Raw genomic sequence first — 27,183 nt, forward strand, 5'->3', positions numbered from 1 at the left:
CTGCTGTCCTAACAATAAGTGGTCCACATATTATAGCAGGAGTGAGCTCTGGAGAGCCTGGCTGCTGCTGCTTCCAATTCACAAAACTGTTGTGTGACAGCAAAGAGAAAACACCTTGGAGTGGAGTATGCCTATTTCTTTTTTCCTGGCTGTTGTCTCAAAATTTAATCAGAAAAAGACAAAGCTTCAGGCAGAACATCTGTAAAGCAGACAAGCAGATGTTTACGGTGCTCAGCTCCACATTTCCCCGACTCAAGACATCAACACGTATTAATGATACCATCTCGGCTGAATGTATTTGATTTCTTTAGAAGCAGATGATTCCCTCTATCCTTCCTTTTGAGAGTGAAAAAGCAGCAGATTTTTATTCTTTTGTTTTACTGCAAAGGAATTTGGGGTGGTGGGAGGGAGAGAGATTCATTTATTAATTCTGACATAAATATTTAGCGGATCAAGCAACTTTTAAGCAAGGCAGGGGAAGTTGACCCTGTTCCAGATTTGTACCATTTCTTAGCTGAGTGCCTTTTAGAAGTGTTTCAGCAATCTCATTTATTTTCTTTCTTTTTTAATTTCTGCATGTGCATCTTAAGGAAATCTAAACAAACATTTTTGAACGAATGGCACAAATGGAACAACAGCAAGAAAAAACCCTACATACATAATTCAGAAGCAAAATTAATAAGATTCAAGAGACTGGCTTCTAGTTATCAACATTTTGGGCTATTTCTAATGCTAGCAAGCATCTGGCATGCAGCATAATACTAATCAGTTAGTGTTTTTCATTGATAGTTTCCCCCTCCCTTCTCCAATTCTTTTTTACAAAAACAAAAACCCTCCTTGGAAATGCATCCCCTATCTAACTACTTTGATGTTCAATTTTAATTTAGATGCAAACTACCCCAAAAGTACTCATAGTTTCAAAGGCGCCCGCGGCAGTCTATAATTACAATGCAATGCTGCTGTCGGGTTTGATTAGGATGTCATTTTGCTCATTCATCTCTGAGCAGCACAGTTTAGCCTTGCACAACCAAATAAAGAGTCCCTCTTGGCCCCTTGGTCCCTAGGCCTGCTGTTTGAGGAGATCACTTTTTGTATGCATGTGTTAGGCTTCCAGTCATTTGCATCCTCTGCTGGAGATGAAGTCGGGCACACGATCTGTTCCTCATCACATATTCCAAGTACAAATCCTGGCTCTGGAACTGTGAAAAGCTTAGTGACGCCTCCTGATGTGAGCCAGGACCAGAGGGAAAATGAAGACCTCATGGAGGATAGAGCTATCAATGGCTACTAGCTATGATGACTGTGTTCTACTTCCACTGCTGCAGGCAGTGTTCCTCTGAATTCCAGCTGTTGGGAATCAAAGGTAGGGAGAGGACTCTTGTACATAAGTCCGGCTTGTGTGGGCTTCCCATGTACTTCTGGCTAATCACTGTGAGAGCAAAGTGTTTGATGAGATGGGCATTTGACTTGATTCAGCGGACTCTTCTTGTTTTCTTATGTCAATACGTTTTAGACCAGGGTTTCCCAAACTTGGGTCTCTAGCTGTTTTTGGACTACAATTCCCACCATCCCTGACCACAGGTCCTGCTAGATAGGGATGATGGGAGTTGTAGTGCAAAAATGGCTGAAGACTCAAGTTTGGGAAACCCCATTTTAGACTATCCCCCATCCAAACTGGGTTCTACTTCCACATTAAATAAGTGTCAACTAAGGGATTGGTAAAAGGGACGCAGGTGGCGCTGTGGGTTAAACCACAGAGCCTAGGACTTGCCGATCAGAAGGTCGGCGGTTCGAATCCCCGTGACGGGGTGAGCTCCCATTGCTCGGCCCCTGCTCCTGCCAACCTAGCAGTTCGAAAGCACATCAAAGTGCAAGTAGATAAATAGGTACCCCTCCGGCGGGAAGGTAAACGGCGTTTCCGTGCACTTCTCTGGTTCGCCAGAAGCAGCTTAGTCATGCTGGCCACATGACCCGGAAGCTGTACGCTGGCTCCCTCAGCCAATAAAGCGAGATGAGTGCTGCAACCCCAGAGTCGGCTACGACTGGACCTAATGGTCAGGGGTCCCTTTACGGGATTGGCTCTTCTAGATGGAACCCAGAAGGGACCTGAAATTAATTAGAAGCTCCAAATTTCCCACTTGGTATTCAGTCTTGAGAACAGAGCATTTTGGAGATAGTTATCTGATCAAACTCTCACCAGTTTCCTTAGGAAATGCCTTTATTGAACTGTGTTTCCAAGTGATGCCCAGTGTAATCTTGGGTGGCTGCTACCGCAAGGTCCTGTATACAGACACACTTTGTATTTGTGGTCAACCTTGGCTGGAAGATATCACTCATTATCTGTTAGCCTGTCCCTTGTACGGAGGCCTAAGAAATTGCTTTTTGAAACCTTTGTTCACACAAGCAAGCGGGTACAGCCCAGCAGAAGTGGTTGGGTTTCTCTTGAGCGACAATAATAGCTTCGTACCTCATAGGGTGGCCCTCTATGGACTGGCTGAAAATCAACTCAGGAAAAAGGAGTTAGATAACATCACTATAAATTGTTGTGGTGATTCAGAGGTTTAATATAAAACCAAGCTGGATTTGAGTTTGTTGGTACCTCTAGTAAACTATTTCTTACCTCATGGATATTGGCTCATATTATGGATGTAGGACATGCATTGTTTTATTGGTACTTTGCTGTGGGTTTGCCGTGGCCTTTGGCTAGATTAAAAAACTTATATTGTATCTTATGTGAATCCAAGGAATCATAGAATCATATTACAGTGGTGCTTCGCAAGATGAAATTAATACGTTCTGCGAGTCTCTTCGTCTAGTGGTTTTTTCGTCTTGCGAAGCAACCCTATTAGTGGATTAGCGCTATTAGTGTTTTAGCGGCTATTAAAGGTTTAGCGGCTATTAAAGGCTTAGCGGATTAGCGGCTAAAAGGCTATTAGCGGCTTGGCGGCTTAGAAAAAGGGGGGGAAAGCGGAAAAAAATCGGAACACTCGCAAGACGTTTTCATCTTGCAAAGCAAGCCCATAGGGAAAATCGTCTTGCGAAGCAGCTCAAAAACGGAAAACCCTTTCGTCTAGCGGGTTTTCCGTCTTGCGAGACATTCGTCTTGCGGGGCACCACTGTATTTCAGAGCTCATGCTGAGCTGGGCTCAACTGGAAGAGGAAGTTCTTTTATACCCCATTCCTACCCAAGAATCTCCAGTGGTAAGCCTGGAAGGTTCTTCACTTCTCCTGGATCATTCACTTCTCATTATCCTCCTCATGGTGGAAAAGGCTGTCAATGGCAACTAGGCAGAATAGATACATTCCGCCTCCATTGGTGGGGGCATTTTGCCTCTGGATACCAGCTGCAGGGGAATATCCAGTGGGAAGAGGTGTTGTTTTGCTCAGGTCTTGCCTCGGTCCAGTATATCTGAAGGAGTGTCTCCACCCCCATCGTTCTACCTGCACTCTGAGGTCTAGTGCCGAGGGCCTTCTGGTGGTTCCCTCACAGCAAGAAGCCAAGTTACAGGGAACCAGGCAGAGGACCTTCTCGGTAGTGGCACCCACACTGTGGAACGTCCTCCCACCAGATGCCAAAGAGAACAACAACTACCAGATTTTTAGAAGACATCTGAAGGCAGCCCTGTTTAGGGAAGCTTTTAATGTTTGATGCATTACAGTATTTTAATATTTTGTTGGAAGCCACCCAGAGTGGCTGGGGAAGCCCAGCCAGATGGGCGGGGTATAAATAATTATTATTATTATTATTATTATTATTATTATTATTATTATTATTATTATTATTATTGTATATCCCACAAGGATCACTGCCTTGTCATGGCGAAGGGGCTTGAACAACTCAGAGAAGCTATGAGCTATGCCGTGCAGGGCCACCCAAGAGGGACAGGTCAGAGTGGAGAGTCTTGACTAAACATGATCCACCTGGAGCAGGAACTGTCAAGCCACTCCAGTATCCCTGCAAAGAAAACTCCATGGACAAAAACAAGGTGAGGCTCCAATACTTTGGCCACCTCATGGGAAGAGAAGACTCCCTGGAAAAGACCCTGACGTAGGGAAAGATTGAGGGCATAAGGAGAAGGGGACGACAGAAGACGAGATGGTTGGACAGTGTTAAAGGAACTACCAACATGAGTTTGACCAAACTGTGGGAGGCAGTGGAAGACAGGAGTGCCTGGCGTGCTCTGGTCCATAGGGTCACGAAGAGTCGGACACGACTGAATGACTAAACAACAACAGGCAACTTGCTGGCCACTGGGAACAGACTGCTCAATCAGATGGGCCTTTGGCTTGATTCAGCAGGGCTTTCCCCCTTATGTTCACTGAGAAGCCTGTTTTCTGCAGTTTAGTGGCTCACCATATGGGACAGCAGTTTACAGATCTAGCACCTCATGACATGCAGGCAGAAATGCATGCTGGTGAGCATAGACTGAGAAAATCTTGGTTTTTACTTAAGACACAAGTTGCTTAGGCTGAAGGGTCAGCTTAGGCTGAGGTTTTATATGGCCAGGTAGACTCTGATTGGCCAATTGTGTCATCTGATTGTTTCTGAGAAGCAGGGCTGGAACTAGGTTTGATGAGGCCCTAAGCTAGTGAAGGTAATGGGGCCTTTTATATGTCCAGCTATCCTTTGCCAACAACAAATTGTCACTGTTTTTTTGTGTTGAATATATGCTATATGGTAATTTATGGACCTAATAGGTATCTAAAGCCATTTGCACATAACAAAACATGTATTTTATCAAAGTAATTGTTGAACTGAAATACAATGAAGAAAAAGTATATTAATAGTGAGGGACACGGGTGGCACTGTGATCTAAACCACTGAGCCTCTTGGGCTTGCTGATCAGAAGGTTGGCAGTTCAAATCCCCACGATGGGGTAAGCTCCCATTGCTCTTTCCCAGCTCCTGCCAACCTAGCAGTTCGAAAGCACGCCAAAAAGTGCAAGTAGATAAATAGGTATCACTCCGGCGGGAAGATAAATGTCGTTTCTGTGCTCTGCTCTGGTTTTGCCAGAAGTGGCTTAGTCATGCTGGCCACATGACCCGGGAAAACTGTCTGCAGACAAACACCGGCTCCCTCGGCCTGTAAAGTGAGATGAGCGCCGCAACCCCAGAGTTGTCTGTGACTGGACTTAACTGTCAGGGGTCCTTTACCTTTATATTAATAGTGAAATTTGGAGGAGGGGGCAAGAGAGTGGGGCCCTAAGCTGTAGCTTGTTTAGCTTATACGTAAACCTGGCACTGCCGAGAAGCAAGCTGCAGTACCTCCTCCTGGCCTGCTGCATTGATGGTACCCCAGCAGAGCAGACAGCTGGCCAGCGTCTCACATTCAAGACCATCACACCCCCACCCCCACCATTGCTATAGAGCTCCTGGCTGCTTGATTGAGATCCAAGACTACCATCTGCCTGCCCCAAGCAGCAGAAGACAAAATATAATACATGTCAGGTTGATGCCTATTTCACAATGATTCCACCAAACATGCAGTGGGGGCAGGGGGAGCAGCATGAAGGAATCAGATGAGAGATGGGGACTCCATTAAATGGCAAACTATCCATTATCCATTTTCTCATACTCACTCTATCTAAGGGTAATGTTAATGGAGAAAGCGGTAGGCAGGCAAATGACCTGTCAGATGCTGGAGTCTCCTAATGAAGAAAGATTCAAAAAGCAGAGGAAAAGTGAGCTTATAAAGCATTCTCATGCCTGTCTGCAAAATGCAAAATGGATGAGCATGCTTGGCAAAGGTGCATAGTGGCGCTATTTATTTTATTTTTTATTTCTATTCCCCCCCCCCACCCCCGGAAGAAAACCCAAGCCCATGGAAAACTTGCAGGAGGAGCTGCTGCAATTTTGCACCTCAGATTTCAATAATCTATTTCTACAGCAAAACTAGTAAAATTGTTGGTGATGTCAAAAGAGGAAGCTTGCTGGTGATGATACACACTGCCTGGCTTTGCCTCCTGTCAGGATTTTTCTTCTGGCTCTTCCTGTTCCTCCCCAACCACCTTGTCAAAACCAACCTCCAGTCCCCAGTCCCCCTGAATCACACTCTTATTCATCGACCAGCTTGATCATCGCTCAATTGTAGCTTCACGCTATGATCTCTTGGCTAGAGTTGTCAGTGACATTTTGCCTAAAATGAAATCTGAGAAATCCTCGTCAATCAGACCATGCTCCTTTTAGCTTATATATTTCAGAGATAGTTCATAGCAATCATCAGGGAGTGTTTAATAATTCAACTATAACTGAACAATTTGCAGTTTCGACAACAACACCGTGGAAGAACAACACAGGAGCAGATATAGATTGGCTTAAACACAGACCCCATCTATACAGTGGTACCTCGGGTTACATACGCTTCAGGTTACATACGCTTCAGGTTACAGACTCCGCTAACCCAGAAATAGTGCTTCAGGTTAAGAACTTTGCTTCAGGATGAGAACAGAAATCGTGTTCCGGCGGTGCGGCAGCAGCAGGAGGCCCCATTAGCTAAAGTGGTGCTTCAGGTTAAGAACAGTTTCAGGTTAAGAACAGACCTCTGGAACGAATTAAGAACCGTATTTTTTGCTCTATAAGACTCACTTTTTCCCTCCTAAAAAGTAAGGGGAAATGTGTGTGCATCTTATGGAGCGAATGCAGGCTGCACAGCTATCCCAGAAGCCAGAACAGCAAGAGGGACAATCCCTCTTGCTGTTCTGGCTTCTGAGATTCAGAATTTTTTTTTTCTTGTTTTCCTCCTCCAAAAACTAGGTGCGTCTTGTGATCTGGTGCGTCTTATAGAGCGAAAAATACGGCACTTAACCTGAGGTACCACTGTACTATAAATTTAATTCAGTATCACACCACTTTAAACAGTCAAGGCTTCCACCAGACAATCCTGGGAACTGTAGTTTGTGAAGGGTGTTGAATGTTCGTAAGAAACCCTGATTTTCCTCACAGAGCTACACTTCCCAGAGTGGTTTAACCCTCAATCCCTCCTCCAAGGGAACACTGGGAATTGTAGCTCTCTGAGGGCAATAGAGATGCCTAACAACTCTCAACACCCTCAATAAACTACAGTTTCCAGGATGTTTTGGAAGAAGCCATAACAGCTTGTGACAATATCCTACTTTCAATGTGTAGTACAGGTGGGGCCACTGATGGGGAGCCTGAGGACCTCTAGATGTTGTTGGACCACAATACCCATCATCCCTGACCATTGGCCATGTAGCTAGAGTTGGTGGGAGTCTCAAGAACTTTTGATTGGCAACACTTGGCCCATCCCTGGTTGAACAGTTCAGAGAACACAGTCTATCTGGCGATCAGTTAGATTTTGAAAATGTAAGGGAAGAGGAGAGATAAATGAAAGATGGAAGTCCAATCTTCCACAAAATATTGCAGTATGGAGTGCTCCCATTCCAGCCATCCAGCCATACCTTCTTCCAGCATCTATTATTCCATACCGTCCCTCCTGATGACTTTGTCTCCAGCAGTTAGCATTCCCACTGAGCATGCTCAGTCCTAAGCGGGTGATTACACTGGGCAACAATTTTTTACTTTTTGAATGTTGTCTAGATTTCTGCAACTGATTTAGGGTATTTTTGCACTGCTGAATCAGGAAATGGCATCTGTTTCTCTCCATCAGGTCAGGTTTATTGTAAACTGAATGGTGGGCATTGATAAAGGTAAGTACACGTAAATTGCATGTTGCTTCACCATTTTTCAAACTTCAGGGCTTGAACTTCCGTTTCTTGGAACTCCTGGAATGCTCAGCGGCAGGGAGGTCTCTCTTCAGAGTCCAACAGTAGTCAGCCATCATGACTGCGTCCCAGCGACCCTGATACCTGGTCTCCATCTCTTTCATGTCCTGATGGAATCTCTCCCCCTGCTCGTCACTCATTGAACCCAGGTGCTCAGGAAACCGGTCGATATGTGAAAATAGGTAGTGCATCTTGACGCTCATGTTGCAGCCCAGGTTTCTGAAAGCAGTCAGCATGTTGTTGACAAGTTCTGCGTAGTTTCTGGCCTTATTGTTGCCAAGAAAGTTCTTCACTACCAGAACAAATGCCTTCCATGCTTCCAGTTCCACTTCGTTCATTGAGTTTCCGAACTCTGGATCTCTGATGAGCTGACGGATCTGAGGACCGTCAAAGATGCCAGCTTTCAACTTCTCCATGGTCAATCCTGGAAAAGCCTGGCACAAGTAAGTGAAGCAGTCACCATCCTTGTCCAGAGCCTTGGTGAACTGCTTGATTAAGCCGAGCTTGATGTGCAGCGGTGGGAAGAGTATTCTGTCTCTGTCCACCGGAGGGCCATTCATGACGTTCCTTTCTTTGCAAGGCACCAATTCCTCCCGCACAGGCCGGTCATTCTTTGTGTAATGCTGAGAAGGGTCCCTACTATCCCACATGCACAGAAAACATGGGTACTTGGTGAAGTCAGACTGTTGTCCCAGCAAAAAGTTCACCATCTTCAGGTCAACACAAATAAACCACTTATGCTGATCATAACCAATTTTCTCCAGCACATACTTCACCGCTTCATAGTTCTCCTTCAGTGTACTCGAGTGAGCCAGGGGTATAGAGGCAAACTGGTTGCCGTTGTGTAGCAGAACACATTTCAGTGATCGCTTGCTGCTATCAATGAACAGTCTCCAATCTTTGGGTTCATACTGTGGCACTCCAAGCTTGAGCAGAAGCTGCGCAATATCTGCACACCACACCAAGTCCTTCTCTTCCGAGAAAAAACGGAGGTACTCTTGATGCCTGTTACGGAAGAAACTGATGCGAGCACTGTCAGAGAGGAGGTTTTTTTCCTTCAATCTGGATGCCAACAGTTCGGCAGAGTCCTTTGACAAGCTGAGGTCGCAAACTAGATCATTCAACTCCTTTTGGGAAAATGGATGTGGAACATCATCTTCAAGAACCACTTCTTCTTCATGTCCTTCAAAACTGGAAGCATCTTCGTCACTAATGTCAGGAAGTTCTCCGAAGATAGGCACTGGAATTTCATCACAGTGAGCTACAGGACGACGTGCTGATTGAAGACCAGAATACTTCGTGGGGCGGCTGCCCATTAACTTAGTTTTGATCCCCCAACTTTATGCTTTGCCGCACTAATTTATGGAAGATTTTGAGGTTTTATGACTTCAAACTGATCCCTTTTTGACATAATCACCCAGAACTATCGGACCTGAATACTTCTTGTCATTAAAATAATCATTTCCAATCAAAACAATTATTCTACATGGCATTTTACCCCCACCGTCTTCTAAAATGCTCCACACAAGTGTACAGTACATGTGAACAAAAACGAAAAAAAAAAATGACATGTGGCCATAGCTCAAAAACTTGACCTGATTGAGCAAAACCAATGTGATTTTTGGATTCAGCACATCAGATTCGTCCTAAATCAACTGAAAAAACACAGACAACAAATTTGTTGTTGGCCAGTGTTATTTATTACATTTATATCTCACCATTCCTCCAAAAAGCTCAAGGTGGCCTCCACGGTTCTCCCCTTCTGCATTTTATCCTCACGGCAACCCTGTGAGGTAGTTTAGGCTAAAAGTGACTGGCACAAGATCACACAGTCACCTTCATGACTGAGTGCAGAATTGAACCCTGATCTCCCTGCTCTTAGTTCAGTGCTCTAACCACTGCACTAAACTGGGATCCACACTTACCCCCTTTTTTTTGATTTCCTGAAAACCTTGGGGTTCCAAGCCTGCTGATAGCTCCCTCTTGTATGTGTTTGGTTCAGTTTTTGTTAGATATGGATCTAGACTCTGGGAATAAGTTTGCTATTAATATATAGGATGGTGCGGAAAGCTGGAATTGGTTTGTGATTAACTGGAATAATCAGTACAGTCAGAATGCACTAACAGGAATACCTGCCCTTTAAGTAACTGAACTGTTAGGTGAAAGTACTGACATTGTTGAACAGTTGTGATAAGTTGCTGTGCTGGATTTCATCGGTACATTTTTATACACTTTTACTATATTGAAATTATATAAAGTTGGTAAGATGGAATCTGCTTAGGGATTGATTCCAGAGGAGTATTTTTTGGAAATTTTCCAGGTGGGTCAGTGGATGAATAACTAAAGTGGTTTTTTGCCTCTTCTAGAGAGTGAACCATTTGCTCCTTCTTTTTCAAATTATTATTTTGCCAATTGATGAATTTGTTCAATTGCACAGTGATATTATAACAATAAATCATAATTTGCACATATACATGTGTGTGTGTGCGTGCATATATTTTACTTCTAAGGAGATGTACAAAATCCCATTATTGCTCTGAAATCCAGATATCAATTAAAGAATGGAACTGCTCATCGCTAGACTGGAGGGAAACATTTATTAATGAGACGGGGGCGGGATCCAAGCTGAGATCTTATATGAAGAAATAAAACATAAGGAAATAGAAGTTCCTGGTTAAAGGTCAAACTATTTCTTGACCCTCAATGTAGATATTTGCTTTCTTTCAAAAAGCATGGTCTATCCTTGATCTCATAAGACAAGTCTCTGGTTCCTTCACTCAAAGATTAGAAACTTGAATTAAACTTTTACTATATCCAAAGATGCTGAACACTATTGGGGGAATTGAAACTCAAAAAACAAATCAACCCTTGTTGTTGTTGTTGTTTAGTCGTTTAGTCGTGTCCGACTCTTCGTGACCCCATGGACCAGAGCACGCCAGGCACTCCTGTCTTCCACTGCCTCCTGCAGTTTAGTCAAACTCATGCTGGTAGCTTTGAGAACACTATCCAACCATCTCGTCCTCTGTCATCCCCTTCTCCTTGTGCCCTCCATCTTTCCCAACATCAGGGTCTTTTCCAGGGAGTCTTCTCTTCTCATGAGGTGGCCAGACTATTGCAGCCTCAGCTTTAGGATCTGTCCTTCCAGTGAGCACTCAGGGCTGATTTCCTTAAGAATGGAGAGGTTTGATCTTCTTGCAGTCCATGGGACTCTCAAGAGTCTCCTCCAGCACCATAATTCAAAAGCATCAATTCTTCGGCGATCAGCCTTCTTTATGGTCCAGCTCTCACTTCCATACATCACTACTGGGAAAACCATAGCTTTAACTATACGGACCTTTGTTGGCAAGGTGATGTCTGTGCTTTTTAAGATGCTGTCTAGGTTTGTCTAGGAACCCTAGAAATCCTCAAAAGTCTTTGTATCTGGTTCTAAATACTTTCTCAGCTAGTGCAAAAATGATCCTACTGGGAACAAGGCTGGTGTTCACCTGTACCTCAGCTTCCTACTTGAGTTGGCATTCCCTGTCCACTAATAATACTCAGGACAGCATTATCACCAGCACATTTCGTCCAGTGGTCCCGTGTCCTCAGTCTGCTCCACCCTCCACTCTACCTTTCATTTTGTTGTTTGCAAAACAAGATAAAATCGCAAGAAAATAAAGCACACAGTCTGCAATGTTTCACCACTTCCCTTGCTCTGAAAACATTTCTTTGTTAGGAATATCTCCTTTCCAGGAGCTGCTAATATTTGAAATAATAAATGAAACACACACACACACACACACACACACACACACACACACATGAGGCATGTACATTTCTCGTAGGGAGGAAAAAAAAACGCATTGCCAACGAAACATATTAATTGCCCATGGAAATCAATACTGAGCGTTGAGACTTTCAGTACAAGACACAGAATTAAATACACAAGGCCTATCAAATCTGATAATCCCTTCTCGGTATCCGGGAGCTTGCTTGCTGAAGCTGTTGAGAGGCGCCAAGGTCACGACAAAGTAAAGCAGTTTCTGAAATGCATCGCTAGATAATAAAACAAATTGCTTGCTGTGTCTGTGAATGTGTATTATGTGCCTTACACGGTGGGTAACAATGTTAAAGGCGTGCCAACAGCTACCAGCTCTGACAACACTTTTTAAAATCATGTATCTTTAGGAAGATAATAAACAGGGGCAAAGCATAAAGCTCATACACAAAGAATTATACCAGGAATGAGGAATCCGGGGCCTTTCAGATGTCCGCAGACTACAGCTTCCATAATCCTTGACCATGCGGCCGAGGGTCATTGGGAGCTGAAGTCTAACAACAGGGCCGTCTTACCCATAGGTGCTAGGGGTGCGGGACCTTCCAGATGTTTCTGGCCTGCTACACCTATCATCCCCAGCCATTGGCTATGCTGGCTGGGGTTTATGGTGTCTAACTACCTCTGATAGACCAGTGATTCTCCGTCCTTGGTCTATGGGATTGCAGCTGAAGACGATTACTCCTGAGTAGATGTGCTACAGCTTGCCTACAGCTTGACATATCAAACTGAGGTGGTTACTTGTGAGTAACTGTACTTGAAATTTAAGTGTCAGTCTCAATAGTTTTTGTTTTTTTTAACGATCACATTTTTACAATCACATTTTAAGATCGTAGGTCAAAAAATGGCTTCCTCCATCTACAGTTCTGTCTTCTGGAGTGTTTCTTTGATTTATTATCCTGACATGTTATTAGAATAATGAATTGTGCATTGGTACATTACATTTAACATTGTATACACAGAGGCAAGTTGCATCTGTTAGCTATTAATCAAATATTCAGGAACAAAAGGTTGATTCACAGCATTCTGCATATTTACAGCTAGGATGAAAAGTGTAATAAAGTGTCACAAAAGTTATAGGGAGATAAATTATTGAAATGCATGTATGGACAGACACTGATGAGTGTGGGGTAGATAGAACTGTAGGAATAGTTGGCTCATTGAACAATGGCTGCATATTGATAAAGACAACCCATGTGTAGCTGGCTCTTGAATATACATCTACATTTCTAACAAACTGCTTCCATATTTTCCTGTTAGAAGATGCATAACTTTGGCTCAGTCCAAATGACTCACTGTTGTGTCTCAGTATTTTCTGCAGCACTGAAGGACACCTTTTCCATTGAGGTGTTGGTAATAATAATAATAATAATAATAATAATAATAATAATAATAATTTATTTATTTATACTCTGCTCATCTAGTTGGGTTTCCCCAGCAGCTCTGGGTGGCTTCCAACAAAATATTAAAATACAATAGTCCTTCAGATATTAAAAGCTTCCCTAAACAGGGCTGCCTTCAGATGTCTGCTAAAAGTCTGGTAGTTGTTTTTTCCTTTGACATCTGGTGGGAGGGCGTTCCACAGGGCGGGCGCCACTACCGAGAAGGACCTCTGCCTGGTTCCCTGTAACTTGGCTTCTTGCAGTGAGGGAACCACCAGAAGGCCTTTGGAGCTGGACCTCAGTGTCTGGGCTGAACAATGGGGGTGGAGATGCTCCTTCAGGTATACTGGGCCACGGCCATTTAGGGTTTTCAAGGTCAGCACCAACACTTTGAATTGTGCTCGGAAATGTACTGGGAGCCAATGTAGGGCTTTCAGGACCAGTGTTATATGGTCTCGGCAGCTGCTCCCAGTCACCAGTCTAGCTGCCGCATTCTGGATTAGTTGTAGTTTCCGGGTCACCTTCAAAGGTAGCCCACATAGAGAGCATTGCAGTTGTCCAAGCGGGAGATAACTAGAGCATGCACCATTGGCGAGACAGAGCATTTCTCACAAAAATGTTCATGCATTTGTTTAAATGGCTCTCACTTGCCCTTAATCACCTTTGGTGATACCATCACGCAGCTAACTAGGATTGTGCATGATTACCCAACATGATGCTACTTTATTGACATCCAATGTGTTGTCGTAACATCATGACATCATCATGCTATGATCTCCAATCCGAGGGAAAGACCCACTGTTACTTTTTCCTCCTTTGTGAATTGGTCAACATTGATGTGGGGTGAATATTCAGGCAAATATTTGGTATAATCCTGAATTGTGAATCGCCATTCCAAGCTAGGGAGGAAGGAGAAATTCGATTTTGTTTACATTTTAATGAGAAGTGTGCTAACTCATATGTTTTGAAACAACACACGAGCAGAAACACAATGAGCCATCAAAATCCACACTTCTCTGAATTTGCAATACAGTTTCCCAGCCAAGTAGTGAGGAAAAAAATGTGTATATTGGGGGTGTATGCATAGAATCCATATACTGGTGAAAATATACATTTATTTATTTTTTTGCAAAAATGTGTATATATTTATCAAAGCTACAAACATGTACATTAGGAGAAATCTGCACTAAAATGTTTAATTTTCGTGAGCATTTTTTTTATATCTACATAGCTCAGTTGCTTGTCTAACAACACCTTTGTAATAAAAATCTTCTATGGGGAATAAACTGCTTATCCATCTTTCCCATAAAGGCAAAAAAAGAGAAAGAGAGGCAAAGATAGGGTATCAAGTTTAATCTACAGTGAGTGGCATTGTTAGGCCAAGAAAGCAATTTATAAATAAGAGTTTGCAATTAGGCTGACCTTCAAAAGTTTTACAAACCTGGCTAAGGAATGCCTAAGTTTCTGTTCTGGAACTTATGCTGATGGACTGCCTTTGTTCCTTGGTAGGACTATTTGTGATGCCAGAGCAGAGCACTTCAATAAGCAAAGCTGGATTTCCAGAATTGGGTAGGGGAAAATGGAAGGATGCCTGAAAGCTATGTCTATACACCCAAGGGAGACCTACAGCAAAATGTTGCAGTGAGGAATGCTAATCTTCATGGTGTGGGGTGGGATCTTACATTCCCACCCCAGTTTTCCCCTATTCCACTCATAATTGCCAGAGTGATTTAACAGTCAATCCCTCTTCACAGGGAGCTCTTCTTATTAAATCATCTTCCTGGCAGATCCCCAAACCAAAATCCCATACAGTCATACCTCATGTTACGCTTGCTTCAGGTTGTGTGTTTTTAGGTAGCGTCCCGTGGTGACCCGGAAGTACTGGAAAGGGTTACTTCCGGGTTTCGCCACTCGGCATGTGCAGATGTGCAAAATGACATCACGCGCATGCGCAGAAGCAGTGAATCGCAACCCGCATGTGCGCAGACACGGGTTGCATTCTTTTCAGGTTGTGAATGGGCTTCCGGAACGGATCCCATTTGCAACCAGAGGTACCACTGTATTATAATACACACACACACACACACACACACACACACACACACACACACACACACAGTGGTACCTCGGGTTACATACGCTTCAGGTTACATACGCTTCAGGTTACAGACTCTGCTAACCCAGAAATAGTGCTTCAGGTTAAGAACTTTGCTTCAGAACAGAAATCGTGCTCTGGCGGCGCAGTGGCAGCAGGAGGCCCCATTAGCTAAAGTGGTGCTTCAGGTTAAGAACAGTTTCATGTTAAGAACAGACCTCCGGAACGAATTAAGTACTTAACCCGAGGTGGTACCACTGTGTGTGTGTGTGTGTGTGTGTGTGTGTGTGGAAGCAGATACAAGAAGCCCCCAACTCTTCCAGATGTTTTGCCAAAGATATTAGTGGAAGTAATGTAGTAGCTGGGGTGCCAACTCTGGAAAGAACGTGAAGCAAATAAAATAAAATTAGAAGCCTTAAACAGATGGGAAGTGAGGTTAGCAATATGTAAACTAAAGGAAAGGGAGGTTAATGAATTTGAAGACTTCTCTCATTAGAAAATAATTTGCCTCTTTGAAGCCTTAGAAATGATGCTGCTTGCTCCCTTGGTTGTCACATGAATAAGTCAATAGCAAGGGAACATAGCAAAAACATCAGACGGTACCTCGTGCCAAGTCAGGTTACTGGTCCATCTAGATCAGTATTCTCTAGACTTACTGGCAACAGTTCTCCAGGGTTTTAGGCAGGGACTTTTCCAGCCCTATCTGGAGATACTTGGGATTGAACCTGGGATTTTTTGCATGCAGAGCAGAGGCTCCATCACTGAGCTATGCCCCTTCTCCAAAGGAAGTTGCTTTTATGGCCAAGTAGATCATGGGGCCCCTTCATGGATCATGGCCTTGTCGTTACGAAGGGGCTTGAATAACTCCAAGAAGCTATGAGCTATGCCATGCAGGGCCACCCAAGACAGACAGGTCATAGCTGAGAGTTTAGACTAAATGTGTTCCACCTGGAGAAGGAACTGGCAAACCACTCCAGTATTTTGCCAAGAAAAGTCCATGGACATAAAAAGAGGAGAAGCTTTGAGAAGAAAGTGAGAGTTTCCAAGGTTCACGGGGTCATGGAGAGTCGAACACGACTAAGACGACTAAACAACAACATCATGGGGCGATGGGAACAATATACAGTTTAAGAGGGGGAAAGTATTGGTAGAAATTGTATCCTTTCCTTAGGTTTCAAATATGAATTGGATGAATTTGCAGCCATGTCTACAAAATCCTCCAAGGCTCACTTTAGCTAGTGTGCAATTTCATTCTTGTGGGTTCCCCCCTCATTAGCATCATGGTTCTTGTTGTTTTAGGAATGCATGAAGTTAGTCCTCCCCATGCATCCATATTTTGTTCCACAGAAAGTTGTTCTCCCAGCATGTGCCGTGACAGCATGACTTGCACCAGTAGCAGCTGCCGGCCACTGGGACTGGTGTGCCAGAAGATAGGGAGGCCAATAGCAAATGCAGTCAGAGCCCATGACAGAGGGAGCCAGTTGATTCTAGTTTTCTCCCCATCTTCCCTCTTGCTGAGTTTTACAATGTCAAGGATGAGAATGGAAAAAAAGGTGCAACCCCACCCTCAGCCAGCCCCCACCCACTTGCAGGAAGGTGAACTTGTTCAAGTAAGTACAGTTTTAACACTTCTTTAGAATGAAGGTCCACTCCAAACGAGTAGAACAAGTCCACTCCAAAATGTCAATTCAAAGTTGGATCACTAAGATTCACTACATCACTGCAGAAGACTGAGCTCACAAATATCCACAAAAAAATATTGAAAAGCAAATAACCACATGGATGTTTATTGTCTCCTGGCTAATTCATGTACTAAGTTGAATGCATCCTATTAAGAAAATAACAATAATACTGCAGCCTGGGGAGTTTTCACTTCTTTGTGTTGTTGGTCTGCCTTTAAGTTGTTAAAATAACTTGCTATCTCATCACGGAATCAGTAGCAGTAATCAGATCTTCCCTGCTTTCACATTTGTTATCTTCCCTTCTGTATTGTGCTTCAGGCTATGAGCTCCTTAAAATATGCGGTGCAGCAAAGGTGTTGGAAAACTTTTTGGAACCAATTGTGGCAGCTTCTGCCAAGAGCCCTGAAATAAAATAAATTAAGATATTACACTGGGAATAGCCTCAGAGCCAAAGCCAGGGGGGGGGACACAGCAAAGCATACTGAACAAATTTGGCAGACTTGCCAAAACATCCACTTGACCCAATGCAGGAATAGGAGAGAAACACAACGCTGATATCTCAGATATTTGGGTGGAAATTGTTGTGAAGAGGCTGATTACCATAATCCCAAGACTTGGGGGACACAGAGTAGCTCAGTGGCTGAGCCTGTGGTTCCATACACAACATCTGATCCCCTGAGCCCTGAGGTTCTGAAAGTGGGTGATGGGAACGAGCTCTGCTTGAGACCTCGGAGAGCTGCTGTTGGACATTGCTGATGGTACTGAGCTACACCAGGGTGGTCTAGCCTCTCAGACCAAGTGGGCCACAAGAGTCCTTCAACAAGGAACCTTTCCAGATCGTAAATTAAAGTGTTTGCAGTATAATATTATTTAATATACACGATTAATAGATTTAATATATTTATTTATTAAAGAACATTTAATACACAAACAGATGTGTGCGCTTTCATTAACAACACCCTCCAATAGTTTGAGGAGAACCTAGGGTAGAAAATACTCAGAGAATCTTTTTGGTTTAGTTGTAGCCCTGTCCCCTAGTCTCTATGAGTTCACGTAACTTCAGTGCAGATTCTGTTCCAAAATAGGAAGAAGCTGATCAGTAGTTCTTCATAAAGCTTAGCACAGTCTTGAAGCCTCTGGACAAGGGTGAGAAACCATCAGCGTTTGCTGCTGGGGGAAATGTCCAGGCTGGGGGGAATTGACATGGCCTGGAAAGACATTGACCTGTCTATCCCTAGATAAAAGTAGGTCAAAAGCTTGCAAAACGTACAGCAGACCTACAGTGCAGAGATCTTTCTGCTGAGAAGGATGTAGGGCACATAAGAAGTGAGAATTACTTGTAGCAATCTCTTTTAAGGAGGTTGATACCTATTTCATGTTCGTTTGAAAAGAAAAGACTTCCTGACAATTTTGAGAACTCTCCTCTATTGTTGATGCACAAAAAACAGAATAAATGCATACCCAAATCAAACATGTAGAGTTATAGAATACCTTGAGTTTTTATTTTTATTTTGTTTGTTTTTAGCATGTGAAAGATTTGTTGTTGTTCTGAGCTTCAGGATAAATAATAAGCCTTTCATATCCATCTTCGCAGCTGGGAACGTTTCTGGAGAAGATGATTTCTGCACAGAGAATGAAGCATGGAAGTCAATCACTTCAAGTCCCTTCTTCTTCTTCTTCTTCTTCTTCTTCTTCTTCTTCTTCTTCTTCTTCTTCTTCTTCTTCTTCTTCTTCTTCTTCTTCTTCCTGGTCCCGCCGATACTAAAGTACAGGCAGATTTGATGGACTTGGTCTGCAGCTCAAGAGTGGTGGCAGGAAAGAGCAGGTGCTGGAATAACTAAAGACACAATCACAAGCATTGTATACAGACCAGTTCACATGAGGCATGTTCACGCACATGAAGGAATCTGATAAATCATCTTTCTCTCATTATTTTATTTAATTTATTGCCTTTATTGAATTTATACCCACCTTTTCTTCAAGGAGCTCAAGATGGTGTACAGGGTTCCCCCCCCCCCGACTTAACCCCCACAAACACCCTGTAAGGTAGGTTAGACTGGGAGCAAGTGACTGGCCCAAGGTCACCCAGTGAGCTTCATCATGGCTAACTGGGGATTCGAACCCTGGTCTCCCAGGTCATAAGTCCAACACTCTAACCACTACACCATACTGACTCTCTTATATACCTGTATCATGGTGGAGGACCACCTGTGGCCCCTGAGATGCTGCTGAACTCCGAAGATTAGCTACTGCAGATCTATGTTTATATTAACAAGTGAGGCTTGCAACAAAATGTTGCATTGTGACACAGAACATGGGTGGGGAAGCGCAGGCCCCGGGGCCCAATGTGGCCCTCTAGGACTCTCTATCTAGCACTGGGAACTCTCCCCCACCCCAGCCATACTCATCTTAGGTTGCCTAGAAAGAAACGTGGCCTCAGCATCAAAAAAAGGTTCACCACCCCAAGGTAGGGTGCAAGAGTATCCCAATCTATAAATGGATAGGCTCACACACGTCCAAGCTTAGTTCATAAGACAGCAGACATAAAGGTAAAGGTAAAGGACCCCTGACAGTTAAGTCCAGTCACAGATGACTCAGGGTTGCGGCGCTCATCTTGCTTTACAGGCTGAGGGAGCCGGCGTTTGTCCACAGACAGTTTTTCCAGGTCATGTGGCCAGCATGACTAAGCCACGTCTGGTGCAATGGAACACCGAAACCAGAGCAGTGCATGGAAACGTTGTTTACCTGTTTATCTACTTGCACTGGCATGCTTTCAAACTGCTTAGGTTGGCAGGAGCTGGGACTGAGCAATGGGAGCTCACCCCATCGCGGGGATTTGAACTGCCGACTTTCTGATCAGCAAGCCCAAGAGGCTCAGTGGTTTAGACCACAGTGCCACCCATGTCCCAGACATAAAAGGGCATTCTAAATCAATTCAGAAACTAACGGTGGACAACATGGATGGAAGATCATCTCTTTGGTTTGCTGGACACAGGTTGTTCAGAGCTCTGTGGAGGTAGGTGGGGCTGTGCCCCAGGCACCCAAATGAAGCAGCCTCTGCTGAAAGATGGGGTTCGGTGGACCCTATGGGTGCCAGGAAAACTGAAATGAGCTCCCCAGTCCAGCCCCATGGTACATGGAGAATGGTCTCTAGGATGAAGACCTTTGCGGGATATACTTTCATGGCAATCAAATCTTCTTCTTCCAAATAAATAAACCATGGCCTTGGAATCAAGCTTGAAAACAATGTTTTGGGGGAGGAACCTTAAGCCATCAAAATCCTCCCCTTAAGCCTTTTTAAGCTATGTGCCATATCACACATTGATTGTTCCCACAGATATTCATATTTCTTTTTCATTTCATCTCGATCAAACTGAAATCTGTAAATCCCTTCATTTCTTTCCACACTCTTCAACTGCCCTTCTTGATTCGATGGAGCCTGGTTTACTGGGGATCACACCTAGCAGGATGGTGGGCAAAGGCGCATACTTTTATAGTTCCTTTTGAAACAAGATGCTGACTGTGAGTATACCTCAATACTTTTTGTTTTGCTTTCACAATATTTTTGAAAGGTTCTGGAGTGTAAGTGTTGTGGGATCTCTAGAAGCCATTCCTTGTTTTCTTCATGAAAAATTAGCTGACATGCATAGTTCCCATCTCCTTTCTTGGGATATATTGGAACCATTTTTCCCCATGCTGAGAATCTTTGGCTGAGCCCAGGGTGTGTCCATTCCACTCTTTTTTTTATAAAATATTTATTAAATTTTCACAAATTATATAAACAAACACAACAATTCAAACAAACACACATACAAGAAAAAACAAGCATAATTTCGAATCCTTATTTTCTTAAAACTTACTTCCCCGACCTCCTCATACCTTCCCTTTCTGCATTCCAGTTTCAAATATTCCGTTCAGCAAATCCTCACCCTTACTTCAATGTAGTTATTAGCCTTTCTTTTCTTTTAACTTAATCTTTACAGCTGTAATCCATTTAATTTCTAAAACCGCATCATTCTAACACTCATTGATTTTACAATGTTTCTTAAGATAATTCTTGAATTTCTTCCAATCTTCTTCCGCCGTCTCCTTTCCCTGGTCTCGGATTCTGCCAGTCATTTCTGCCAATCCCATATAGTCTATCATCTTCATCTGCCATTCTTCCAAGGTGGGTAGATCTTGTGTCTTCCAATACTTTGCGATGAGTATTCTTGCTGCTGTTGTAGCATACATAAAGAATGTTCTGTCTCTTGCTCAGATTCAGGGGTGGAATGTAATACATGGAATGGATGGCATAAGGACTTGGGAACTTTCAACCTGCAGGAATAACTAAACCCACCAGGCCCTCCCTGTTTCACCCACAAGGCCATCTGGGTCAAGCTACACACACCTGCCTTATGCCTAATGTCATATATGATATCAGGTGCACAGCAGGTAAGGAAGGGACTGGGCCACAATGGGGTTTCAAGCCACCAATGATGAGTTGAGCAGCAATGCCTGCATAACCCAGTTCATATCACCCCGTGCAGCTCTCTCCAAGCACTGAAAATCATCCATGCTTGCTGGGAACTCTGTATGGCATACATTCCAACTGTTAGAATTCCCACTCCATGATTGCAGTCATGGGATTGTTGTCTTTCACATGACGGTATATGTTTTGACTCCACAGAGTGGGAAGTGACGGAGACAGGATGTTTGTGTTACTGTGTTCAGTGAAGTGGGACTATTGTCCTTTGTTTTCTCTCTCTTTGCTGTCTGATGCTAGAGAGAGAGGAAGCCATGTTGCAGTGCTCCGTGTGTGTTTATATTTAAATAAAGTAGATTAGCCAAAATGCTGAGTTGCTGAGGTCTGTCACACAAGCTGCAAAGACTCTGTGGATCCCTAAGTGTGCCGGTGTCTGTTGGCATCGGTCGCTGTGATGTTTGGGCAGAAGAAAGCTTTTGAAGCTCCCGAACAAACGACCAGGAGGGAGAGAACGTGCCAGTCGGGCATGTGTCTCTGCCAGGGTCCTACTCGAGTGTAGGATGAGCTCCTGACACCAACTACCCCTATTTTCCAGGCACAGTCCCAGAATGACAAAAGGCAGCCTGGCTTCTGATTTGATCCCGAAATGTCCCCATTTCCCCCACCAGAGCAGCCGTTGATCTCAGAGAGGTAGATGAGCCATCAGTTGTCTTGAGTGGTGGCAGTGGCACTTTCCATGGTCGCCGGTGAAAGCCACTTTCATTGGGCAGCTCATAGTGGCTGCTGGAGAGTGGGCAAGGAGGAGGAGAGGCTGCTGGCACAGAGTCCTAGCCTCGTGTGACATACCAGCTCTGAGGGGCAGGCGGAAGGCCGGGCTGTCCTGGGTGGGAAGAAAGGGGGAGCAGAAAGGAGCACATGGATTCTTGATATTTATTTATTTATTTTAAAAATAATGTTTTGTGCATCTGCGTCTAATCTCTAAAATTTATTTATTGCTGTGTGTTTTTCTTTTTGTAAATCTAACTACATGAGTCTGACCAAACTGCGGGAGGCAGTGGAAGACAGGAATGCCTGGCGTGCTCTGGTCCATGGGGTAACGAAGAGTGACAACAACAACAAATCTAACAAAGAATAAAATAAAACAAAATTGGGATTAACAGGTTTTCTCAGGGTGGTGGAGTGTCTGCGCTGTGTCCTGTTTGTGTAGTGGTGGTGGAAATGCTCCGTGTTGGGGGAAGCAAAAATGGGGGGGGGCAGTCAAGGAAGGTCAGGTGTGTGTGTGTGAGAGAGAAATGTCCCTGTTTTCAACTGAGGGATGTCGGAGGGTACGCAAATGTAGTTGGGCTCCAGTTCCCATCAGCCCCAGCCAGCATGGACAATGGTCAGGGATGAGGTAAGCTGCAATCCAGCTACATCTGGAGAAGGACAGGTCCCTCATCCCTAGCCTTAATGCTGACCAATCATGTCATTGCGTGGTATAAACATGCCTGGATTCAGAGGCGGAGCTAGTTGTTCCAGCACCCAGAGCGCCACACATGCTGTGCACCTGGTGGGTGGGGCTAGCGGCCCAGGGGGGTGGGGCTAGCCGCCCGTGGGGGTGGAGCGAGCGTGCTGAGGGAGCCACGGCAATGTCACCTCCCTCAGGGATGGCACCCAGGGTGAACCACACACACCGCACCACCCTTTCTCTGCCAGTGCCTGGAATATCAGAGATAATAAAAACAGGCATTATCGTGATGAATTATTGCATCATCATCTTTGGGAGACTGATATAAATTTGCTAACCCCCAGGCGCAACACAAACCTGTGAAAGCTCTTACCTCTTGTACACACACATCACATACCCTCCAACATTTCTCCGATGAAAACAGGGACGTCCCATTCCATAATGATCATTTTACTATCTATACCCCACACATCTTACTGAGTTGCCCCAGCCACTCTGGGCAGCTTGCAACATATATGGAAAACATTTAAAAAATAAACATTTTTTTAAAAAACTTCCCTATACAGGATTACCTTCAGACAGCTCAGGGGTCAGATAACTCCATACCCTCCAACATTTTTCCAATGAAAATAGGGACATCCTAAGGAAAAGTAGAATAACTCAGGATCAAATCAGAAACTGGGACGGCTTCTCTAAATCAGGGATGTCCCTGGAAAATAGGCACACGTGGAGAGTCTGCTAACAGCTTCCTGTATGTTCATCTTTAAACAAGCATTACATGACAAATTCGGTGTCATTTCATTCATGGGCTGACTTTGTTCCACAAGAGTGCCGCTCAGTTACAGAAAGCATGCTAGTCTCAAGGATCTTCCTCTTTCTCTACAAAGCAATTGTCTTCCTGCAGCGATGCTCAGAGACCTGTGGGGTGTGGCTTACGTCTCCCCTTTCATCTGACAAATGGTGAAATCCTACACAGTCAGAAGGATTTTGCATTGCTTGATCCATGTCGGTCTTCCCCATGCCTTCATATTAGCAAACTCGCTCCAGCTAAAGCCTTTAATCCAAATTATCCATTGTGCTTCAATGAATCCAGCGGGCCTTATTGATTCAACTCAATGTGAGTGAAAAGAACTCTAAGCCTTCACGCATTAGCTGTAATTGTATTTATGTTGCGAGAGAAAGACATGCTTTGATATGAACATGCATCATTAAGGACCTTTCTGATTGGCCCAAAATGCTCACACATAAAATCCATTGTTCTAAGGTCAGTCTAACGATTTTACCCCCAGCCACCCACCTCATGCTTTTTAGCATCTAAGTGAAACTACTGAGTGAGGTCAATTGAAGATTTGGAGTGAAAGCTCATCAATATGCAGATGATAGCCAATTCTGTTTCTCATTTTCATTCATCACAGCTGAAATGGTGGAAGGGCTAAAATCAGCTCCTACAGATGGTAATGGGCTAGGTAGCAATAAATAAACTGAAATCTGATGCAAGAAGTACTACTTAGTGGGTGAAGTACCAAACCTTCTCTAGAGGAGACTGTGCTTCGTCCAAAGCAGCATTCCCCAACCTGGTGCCCTCTGGTTGTTTTGGACTACATCTCCCATCACCCTCAGCTCAGATGTTGTCGGACTACAGTAGGCATAGGCAAACTCAGCCCTCAAGATGTTTTGGGACTACAACTCCCATCATCCCTGACCACTGGTCCTGTTAGCTAGGGATGATGGGAGTTGTAGTCCCAAAACATCTGGAGGGCCAAGTTTGCCTATGCCTGGACTACACCTCCCTCCATTCCTAGCCAGTTTAGCCAATGGTAAGGGAAAAGGAGAGCTGGAGTCCAACTACATTTGGGGATGGATCTGACTGGCATTTACACAGGGAGCTGGACTAGATCAGAGGTCAGCAAACTTTTTCAGCAGGGGGCCAGTCCACTGTCCCTCAGACCTTGTGGGGGCCCGAACTATATTTTGGAAAAAAATAATGAACAAATTCCTATGCCCCACAAATAATCCAGAGATGCATTTTAAATAAAAGGATACATTCTATGCATGTAAAAACACGCTGATTCCTGGACCGTCTGCAGGCCAGATTTAGAAAGCGATTGGGCCGGATCTGGCCCCCGGGCCTTAGTTTGCCTACCCGTGGACTAGATGACCCTTGGGGTCCCCTTCCACCTCTAAAATTCTGTGATTCTAGCTAGTCCAGCTCCACATAGCCACTTACATCCACTTTATTGTCACCATGAATTGATTTCCGATATTTCTGTCTGATATTGTGTGTCTGTGCCTGGAGCATGTGATTTGATTTATTTATTTATAAAACGAAACAGGCCAAACTTAGCTAGATCTGTAAAGGCAGCATGCAAATGATGCCATGTGTTCGAAGACAGCAGCTGGGTCACCATGGAATAGCTTTTGAATCAGAAAAGGTCAGAGGACTAAACAGCTGCTGCCTTTTTCTTTCCTTGGGTATCATCCACTCCAAAGGAAGATTGCCCTAATTATTAATCTGCATGCAGATTAAAAAATGATTAGGGTACAATCTACCTTCCCTCACCAATGTAAGAGCAGTGGCAAATAAATGCCTCCTTGTGCATAAAAACTTAAAAGATTTGTCCCTGTACACACACACACACACACACAGAGCGAGAGATTTTTGGATGCCAGCTTCATGTCCTCCTGATGATAATTAAAACCCTTGCTGATTTTTTCCCTTTTATTAAGTCCTCTGTCATCCTAGTGCCGATTAAAGGAATGAAAGTGGAGAGTAGGAACTTTAGAATTAATTAACAGCTTTGTTGCTGCCTCACAAACTCAGAGGCAGCTTTAATCAGCTTCCCTCTGTGGGCATCAGCCGAAGGGGGGGGGAATCAAATGGCTTTGTTAAGATGTTTTCTGCAGCCATCAAAATGCTGAACGTGTCTATATTGGCAGGCTGGAATTAGTCTATTTAAAAGCTATTTAAAACCGGAAGAGGGTAGTGGTCAGGACAGCCTTCTGTGGCTGAATATTTAGGGTAGAGCTGGCGAACCTTTGTCCCCTGAGATGTTGCCGGACTACAACTTTCATCATCCATGGCTGGGGCTGATGGGAGTTGGAGTCCAGCAACATCTGCAATGCAGGTTTGAATCCAGGGAGCTCATTTTCAGGGAAAGGTGATAACAGTAAAACTTGTGGACACCCGAACAGAACGGAAGATTAGAAGATTCAGGACAGACAGACGAAAGTCCTTCTTCATGCAGTGCATGGTTAAACTTTGGAATCCACTCCCTCAAGTAGTAGAGATGGCCACCATCTTGGATGGCTTTAAAAGAGAAGTGAAGAAGTTCATGGAGGATAAGGCTGTATTCCATTGTCAGAGGCAGTAAACCTCTGAATGGTACTTGCTGGGAATCCCAGGTGGGCAGGTGTCCTCAGGTCCTGCTTTCGGACTTCCTATAGGGAATCAAGCCTTTATCAGGAGAAACTGGCCACTCTCCAGGCACCCGGCTTGATCTCCGGTTGACCTCCCTGTCTGCATTCCCCGGCAGGATACAGGCTAGGTCGCGATAGGCGATCCTTCTCGGCGTGAGAAGAACACCCCCCCTTTTTCCTGCCCCCCCCCCCGGCAGGGGAAAGAGATAGACAGAAACGTATTTACATGCCTTTATTTCTGTCTTTGCAGCGTTACAGAAAACACGTCTGCTCTCTTCAAACTCCAACAGCAGAGAGACAAACTCCTCCTGTACTTCCTGTACAGCTCATATTACACTCTGAGCTAATTCCGGTGCCCTCTGCACTGTGAATTGACTGTCCCTCTGTTTCCCACGGAACAGTCCCAACATTCCCATTATGTTTTGCTTTCAAGCTACCAGCTCGCGGCCACATTGCTTCTATATCATAACATCTGGTTGGTCACTGTGAGGACACAAAGCTGGACTGGAAGAGCCATCGGCTTGATCCAGCAGGGTTTTCTCCATGTTTTATTATGGTTCAGAAGCATAGCTGTCAACATTTCCCTTTTTTTAAGGGAAATTCTCTTATTCCGAATAGGATTCCTCACAAGAAAAGGGAAAAGTTGACAGCTATGCTCAGAAGAAGAGGAAATGATTGCATTCAGAAAGGCCTCGGTTCCATTTGTGGTATCTCCAAGGATAGGAGATGAATTTGTTTGCTCTGCTTTTCACAGTAGGTTGACCCCCAGCTGACACTCCCAAACTTGCTTATTCATTGGAATGTGACTTCCAGTCAGATGATGGAGCTCTCCAGATTTTGCAATGGATTTCAGTGTGCAAGAAGTGCATACAAAAATCCATATTTACTGCTACTACGGTTAGATCATTGTTGTCATCGCTGTCATCAGAATGGCCTTAAACAAAAGTTCTCAAGTGAGCACCTAACAAAATAAATCATCAGCAGTAAACTCATAAAACCAAAATGCCACAAGAAGACTCAGCAGCAGCACAATACAGTGTCAAAAAATATACTAGTGTGCCCTCCTATACCAAATGGGTCAGATATTTTTTCAATTGGTGATGTAAGCAGTGGGGATGTGTGTATTTTCTATGGGAGGT

The sequence above is a fragment of the Podarcis bocagei genome, assembly GCF_964188305.1.
Source record: "Podarcis bocagei genome assembly, chromosome: 16".
In the NCBI taxonomy this organism is placed as follows: domain Eukaryota; kingdom Metazoa; phylum Chordata; class Lepidosauria; order Squamata; family Lacertidae; genus Podarcis; species Podarcis bocagei.